The sequence below is a fragment of the Heteronotia binoei genome, chromosome 1, assembly GCF_032191835.1.
Source record: "Heteronotia binoei isolate CCM8104 ecotype False Entrance Well chromosome 1, APGP_CSIRO_Hbin_v1, whole genome shotgun sequence".
NCBI classification, from domain to species: domain Eukaryota; kingdom Metazoa; phylum Chordata; class Lepidosauria; order Squamata; family Gekkonidae; genus Heteronotia; species Heteronotia binoei.
The window spans coordinates 54,922,665-54,929,041 of record NC_083223.1 but is presented as its reverse complement, the minus strand read 5'-3'; the positions used below and the strand labels follow the sequence as shown (position 1 = coordinate 54,929,041).

Below are 6,377 nucleotides of genomic sequence, written 5' to 3'. Positions count from 1 at the left end.
GATAAGGATTTGCCATTATGTCTCTCTATTTTATTTGCTAGGCAGTGGTATGGCTTAGACCCAAAGCCTTGCTTCTGCATGTACCCCAGCCTTTTCCATTGCAGGTCCTCCCCTGCTGCTTCCACTCACAGGAGATCAGTATCTTTAAATGAGCCCAAAACACCTAGCACCGGAGTGCAGCAGAAACAAGGCACAGAATTCAATTCTGTACTTATAAAGTGAATACTAAAGGACAGTAATATCAAAAAACACAAGGTTAATTATAAAGACTGCTGTATGTAATTGTGTGCAATGTGCTCATTTACACTGGTTTATATAATTTTATTGTACTATAAAAACATAAGCCTAGATTTTCTCATTTAAAGAGAATTTCTTGATAAGTTGATTTGTGTTGCCATGTCTTCAGCTTAAGGGCAGATTGTGGTTCCTTCATGTTTTCAATAGTATAATTTATAAAGGAGTCTCAAGTTTTCTTCCCTTGTTATAAATCAGTATCTTTTCTTGATTAAAGGTTTCACTGATGGTTTCAAGAATGGGGATATCAGAATCCATTGGGGTAGTGAAATCCCTCCCATGAGTCCTTGCTGGTCCCCTGCTTGTGACAATATAAACACAGGGTCATAGCCTCTCAGAACTGCCACCAGCAGAAAAATACACAGATAGTCTACTGTGTATGCATTGAAGTGTCTGCACTGCATAATAGATATTACATATAGCCGACTTGGTAATTTCGTCTCATTTGTTTCTAGATTTCAGTAGATCACTATACTTTGAAATATAACAACTGTTTCTGGGATACAAATCTGATGTTCTATGTTGCTGATCTCAATTTCCAGTTAAATAAAGATCTGAACAGTAAACCAGTAGACTGTTCTGTCACTTCCCAGGGGGAATTAGTATCTTTTAGCTTTTCTTGTACCTTATTTACTGTTGTTCCATCTGTTATCATGACAACATTTCTGTTATTAATAAGTTTCTTAACAGCTAATTTGGCTGCAGGAGATAAAGTGTAGTCTCTGTAGTGCTCTCCTCAAAGGAGGTTAGTATCCTAATACTTAGTTTCTTTTTCATTGTCCTTGGTTTTAGTCTGGTAGCATGGGGCTATGCAATACAAGGTTCCCCTGGATCAAGCAGGCTGCATTACATTTTTAAGTAGGGTCGCCAGATCCAAGTCGGGAAATACCTGAAGACTTTGGGAATGGAGCCTGGAGACTTTAGGGGGTGGTACCTAGCAAGGATGTGGCATCACCTTTGTGATGTACTATTATGTCATTTCCAGGTCAAAGATCAAGTGATGTCACTTCCCAAACTCCACTTTTTCTTTTTCTTTTTTGGTCTGGGTAAATTTATCCATTTATTTTTGTGAGAACAAACATTTCATGTCCTTTTTTTATTTATTTGGTAATTTCAACATTTTATTATCAAAAAATATAACTTTATAGATTAAAAGGGAATAAAATAAACATAAGTTACAAAGTTACGTATACTATATAATACAACCTAAGCAAAACTAATAAGACACAGTTCACTAACATATGTCACTTCCAATCCTATACGTGTATTAAAATCATATACAATAATAAAAAAATACATCATTTGTATTTTTCCTTGGAATAACCTCTTTATTATAGGTAAAGGTGTATTCAACAATGGAGTAAGCTCTTTTTCTGATGCTGCCACTTTCAGCACACTGCACCAAAACCCCTTCTTTCTGTGATGTCTCTTCCAGGGCACTCCCTCAAACCCTCTTCTTTGAAGTCATTTCCTTATTTCAAAATTCAGATTTAAATAACATTGCCATATATTCCCACCTCCACTTTCCCCCCATTTTGCATTACCTCTATGCCTTGAGGTCTCTTTCCAGTGCAAAAATAACAAAGAACGTTAAGATAAAATACTTCAAACATTTAACAATTAGAACAAAAAAACTAAGCAAAACAGCACATAAGGAACAAATGAACAAAACAAGAGAAACTCATGGTTATGCTGCTTGCTGATTTCAGGAAAAAAAGTGATATTTGTCTTGATTCCTTGCTGCTTTCAGCAGCTCTGGTCTTGATTGTATAGAGTTGCAGGATTCTTCACAGTGCATCCTGAAATTCAGTTTCACCTAAGGTTCTTCTTTGAAAAGGCTATCAGTCAGCTGGTTTCTTTCCTTGCTCCAGAGCTGCGTCATTAAACTGAAGACTCTCTCAGTGGATTGCTGTAATCCCACCTCGCGGAGAGGTGGCGGGGTGGCGTTTTTGGGGCGAAAGCTCTCCTTGGCTTGGCAGATAGCCATCCTTGGGCAGAGAAGCAGAAGTCAGCATTACTTCCACTTATAAAGCAGCTATTGAAAAATCTTTGCTAAGACTCACCTTCCTGCAGTAGAACATCTATTTGTGTTTGCTCGCTATCTTCCAACGTTCCCTCTGTAATGTCCGACACCAGGTACACAACATCTAAAATAAGGAAATAATACACAGTTCCGATCACAATTGCTGAAGCATAGCCAGCAGTAAGCATTCATTCCCATGTAATTCCTGTGCTGCAAAAAACTGGGGAGGCCCCCCCATTAAGCAAAGCCATTAAAACTTCATTCTTCAGGACACACCTGCGCCATCGGTAGCCTCCGTGATTATGGATTGCACCGTCTCATCTCCACTCGGTTCTGTTTCAAAAAGTAGTAGCGTTTCCTTCGGCGCCTTGGGTTCTTCGGGGCAGCGGTTTCTCGGAGGATTTTTTTCTGAGCTCTGCGTCACCCTTTTGGGCCACACATCTGCGTCTCCGTGCAGTATAGCATCTATTTCCTCATAAAATGGGCAAGTCTTTCTGTCTTGCCTGGTTTTTGAATTAAGTGCCACCACTTTCTTGTACTCTAGCCTCAGGGATTTAGTCTTGTTCCGGCACTCCTGCGCAGTCCTATTGTGACCGCGGGAACGCATCCTGGCAGCAATCTCCTCATAAAGATCTATGTTCCTGTGCGACTGCCGTAACGCTTTCTGTATCCTTTGCTCGCCCCAGATGGCAAGCAGATCCAGCGTCTCCTCCCTTCTCCACGAGAGACCTCGTGCACCAGCCATGATCTCGTTCTAGAGGACTGCGATGCACGCATAGCTTTTAAATGTGTCGATTCACTCACAGATGTGTTACTCCATTTGCAATACTTATCGGAAATGTTCGCCTCACATGCCGGAAAATGTTCCAATATTTCTAAGCTGCTCACATCCTTAGTTAATGCAGTTAACATCTATTTTCAAAACTTACTTTTATTTACGTACACAGCCGCTAATAAGCGATTTATCGAGGTTCGTTCATTCGATCGCGCAGTGATATCCTTTGTATTTGCTTGTGGCGGGAAGTGCTGTTGCGTATCAGATGACTCATCAACGATTGCACGTTCAAACACAGAAAATCTGCTCAGGAAGCGTTATGAACCGGATTTAAAGCGGTATCAAGGTAATCTGCGAGCAAGACGCATCAGCGCGGGACTCGCACGAGCTAAGCACCGTTTACAGATGCTGACGTATGAACGACCAGGTAAAATCCAACATGATTCCGGACTCCACTGATGCCGGTTGCGGGATATAATGAACATCTGACCTCACCCTCACAGTAGTAATTGGATACAGAGATAGACAGCACAAGATCAACTTCAATAGATGGGTGTCATCCCTGTCTGAACATCTTTATTCATCTTCGGTCTATTGTCTTTTCCTGTGAGGAAATCTCTTTGGCATTTTGAAACAATGCCGACATCATTTAACAGCTTTTCAGTGTCTGTTATATCAAAATTATACCATTTCTCAAGGTAGTCAATGAACCTTGATAATGTCTGGTCTGCTTCTCTTTGGTATTTTGCACCTTGAGATGCAGAGAAGTTGACCAGAATGGCTATAGGAGATCTTCCATAGAATTGTTTCTGCCTCCTCCCCTTATGGTTTTCACAAAGATCATCCAGGATTTTCTGGAGTTCTACACAGCTAATGTAGACACTTCTCAGTTTTTTTCACAATGGAATTGAATAATTCCATTAAATTGTGTAGGAAGTATATATAACAGAGGAAAAGATTACTCCTGTTCTGGACTGAATCCTTTCCATACAATTTTTTTCACATTCTTCTTCCTCACACAGCAACAAGAAGTATACCCTCAGCACTGAAGAACCTGTTCAACAGCAGGCACAAGAGACAATCACTGTCTACATTGGACTATGCCAAATCATGTTTCTGTGCTTATACAATCTCAAAGAAGGACCTCAGGAAGTCTGTACTTTGCCTGAGCATGAGAACTCACTGTATATTTGTGTGACAAAGTCTTCCACATTAAAACCCAGTGCTCTTTTCTCCATTTAAGGCAATTGTGAAAGTACAGATGCATCCCACATCTGTCACTCGCTTGTTAAGCTGCTTTAAGTTTGTGGCACACTGACTTCTGTTCCCCAAAATTCACTTTTGTGTTAGTGAGCGTTTTCGCATTAGCGTTTACCCCGGGGTGGCATCCCATTTACCTTCAGATCTTTTGCTTGATTTTGCACGTGTTGCTCCGCAGTCACAGTTTGATCCGCGGCTTCAGCACTTTCACTGCGCAGTATCTGGATGCGCATGTTAGCGGAGTTTCCTAAAACCTGTGGATCCACTCCGCGGAGTTTGTTGTGGGAAACTCATCCCGTTCCGCATCGACTGCTTTGGGGGCGGCACCCTCCTCTGCCTTTCAGTCCTCCCACTCCATCCCCCTGGGACGTGCAATGCAATGCAAATCATGTACTCTGCTGGCCAATCATCAGCTGTATAACCTACTAGTGTGTGTTCGTGGTGCTTCCGAAACGTGCCCGCCCGGCCATTTTTCCCCCCTTCATTTTAGTTCCTTGCGTAATAGGGATACTTCACAGCTACGAAATCACGAAATTTCAAGGAATCAATACCCTGTCTTTAATATATTTATTTGAATGTTAAACTGCCTCAAGTGCCATTTCCATAAGGGTTTAAATATAAGCCAAGACATCTCCTCAAGACAGCTCCTGCATTTTCCCTTGAGCTCTTGCGCTGAGTAAAAGCCTAAACCATATTTTTTTTAAAAAAGGGAGAGAGACACATAGTTTACATTTATATCAATATAGAAAATATAAACGCTGGTTTTTTTCGACTTCTATTTGATTGTGTTACTGCGATATTTCGCAACTACGGAATTTCATCATATCTTTAATGCAACATACATCAGGGTCAATCCCTGCGGACATACGTTTTTTTTTGGGGGGGGGAATTTCGTGAGAATTGCGACTGCTGTACGAGGATCAGGGAATCGCCCACATCACTGTGAATTAGCCAATGCTGGGAGGCTTCTTATGGGAGTGACAAATCAGGATGTGAGTGGCTGCGATCGTCACAATTTGCGTGAGCCGAACAGAACACGGGGAGGAAGAAGGGACCGGTATTACTGGGCGCCATTGCACAGCTTGCTGTCTCTACCACCGCACAGCAGCTACGTGCAATGGCATCCAACAGCAAGCCGATCGGCACTCGTGGGGTTTCCTGGAGTGAGAGGGAAACAGAAGCCTTGCTGTCCATTTGGACTGAGGATAAGATCCAGAAGGCGCTGGCCGCTAACCACAAAAACATAGATGTCTATGAGGAAATACCTAGGGAAATGCATGCCATGGGACACAAGAGGTCGGCGCGTGAGTGCCGCACTAAGACGAAGGGCTTACGTGGGGACTACCGGAGATGCGTTAGCCACAACGCGCAGACTGGAAGATCCCGTTTACTGCCCTCACTATGATGTGCTGGACCGCATCCTTAAGAAAGATAAATTCGTGCGTCCCCCAGTCATCAAGAGAAGCTGGAAGATGCAGTTTTACAGGGCAAATAAGGAAAACATGCCGAATCAAGGATCAGAGAACATCTATTCCGCGGACCTCCAAACAATTAGCACTGCTGATCTTGGGACGCACACCACTGAATCAACTCCTGGTGAGCATCCAGACCATGCAGTGCTCCCTGCTGTGTACTGCTTACGATTTAGGCTCCCTTTTTACACATAATGAAACCCACGTTAGGGATTCCTATAACTTAGTCATGTACTCCAACCTTAACTCCAGCGTAGTTCTGCATTTGCGTCCAGCATTCCCTACATTCCACACCTAGAGTGGTTGCTGTGGGGGGGCCGGTGATAGGAAGCCATGCTGTGGAGGTGTCGAATGACAACTCGCCTCCCAGTGCTTCGGATGCACTGTTATCCAACGTGCGACTGGAGAATCCCACGTGATGCGGATGGGGGACACTTTAATGAAGGGCAACGTGGTTGTTTGCCTTATTATACTTGCTCCACTTCTCTGGCTTCTGTCTACCCTCCCTGAACTAGCGCAATAGCATTGATTTTGCAACATTACTATAGGCTCC

The 6,377-nt window shown here is 42.8% G+C and overlaps 1 protein-coding gene across 1 annotated transcript in view; it reads left to right on the top strand.

The window, feature by feature from the left end:
• The window catches only part of PIGA (phosphatidylinositol glycan anchor biosynthesis class A), a 51,600-nt gene that overhangs the window by 14,886 nt on the left and 30,337 nt on the right, over positions 1 to 6,377 (top strand). The window lies entirely within an intron of this gene.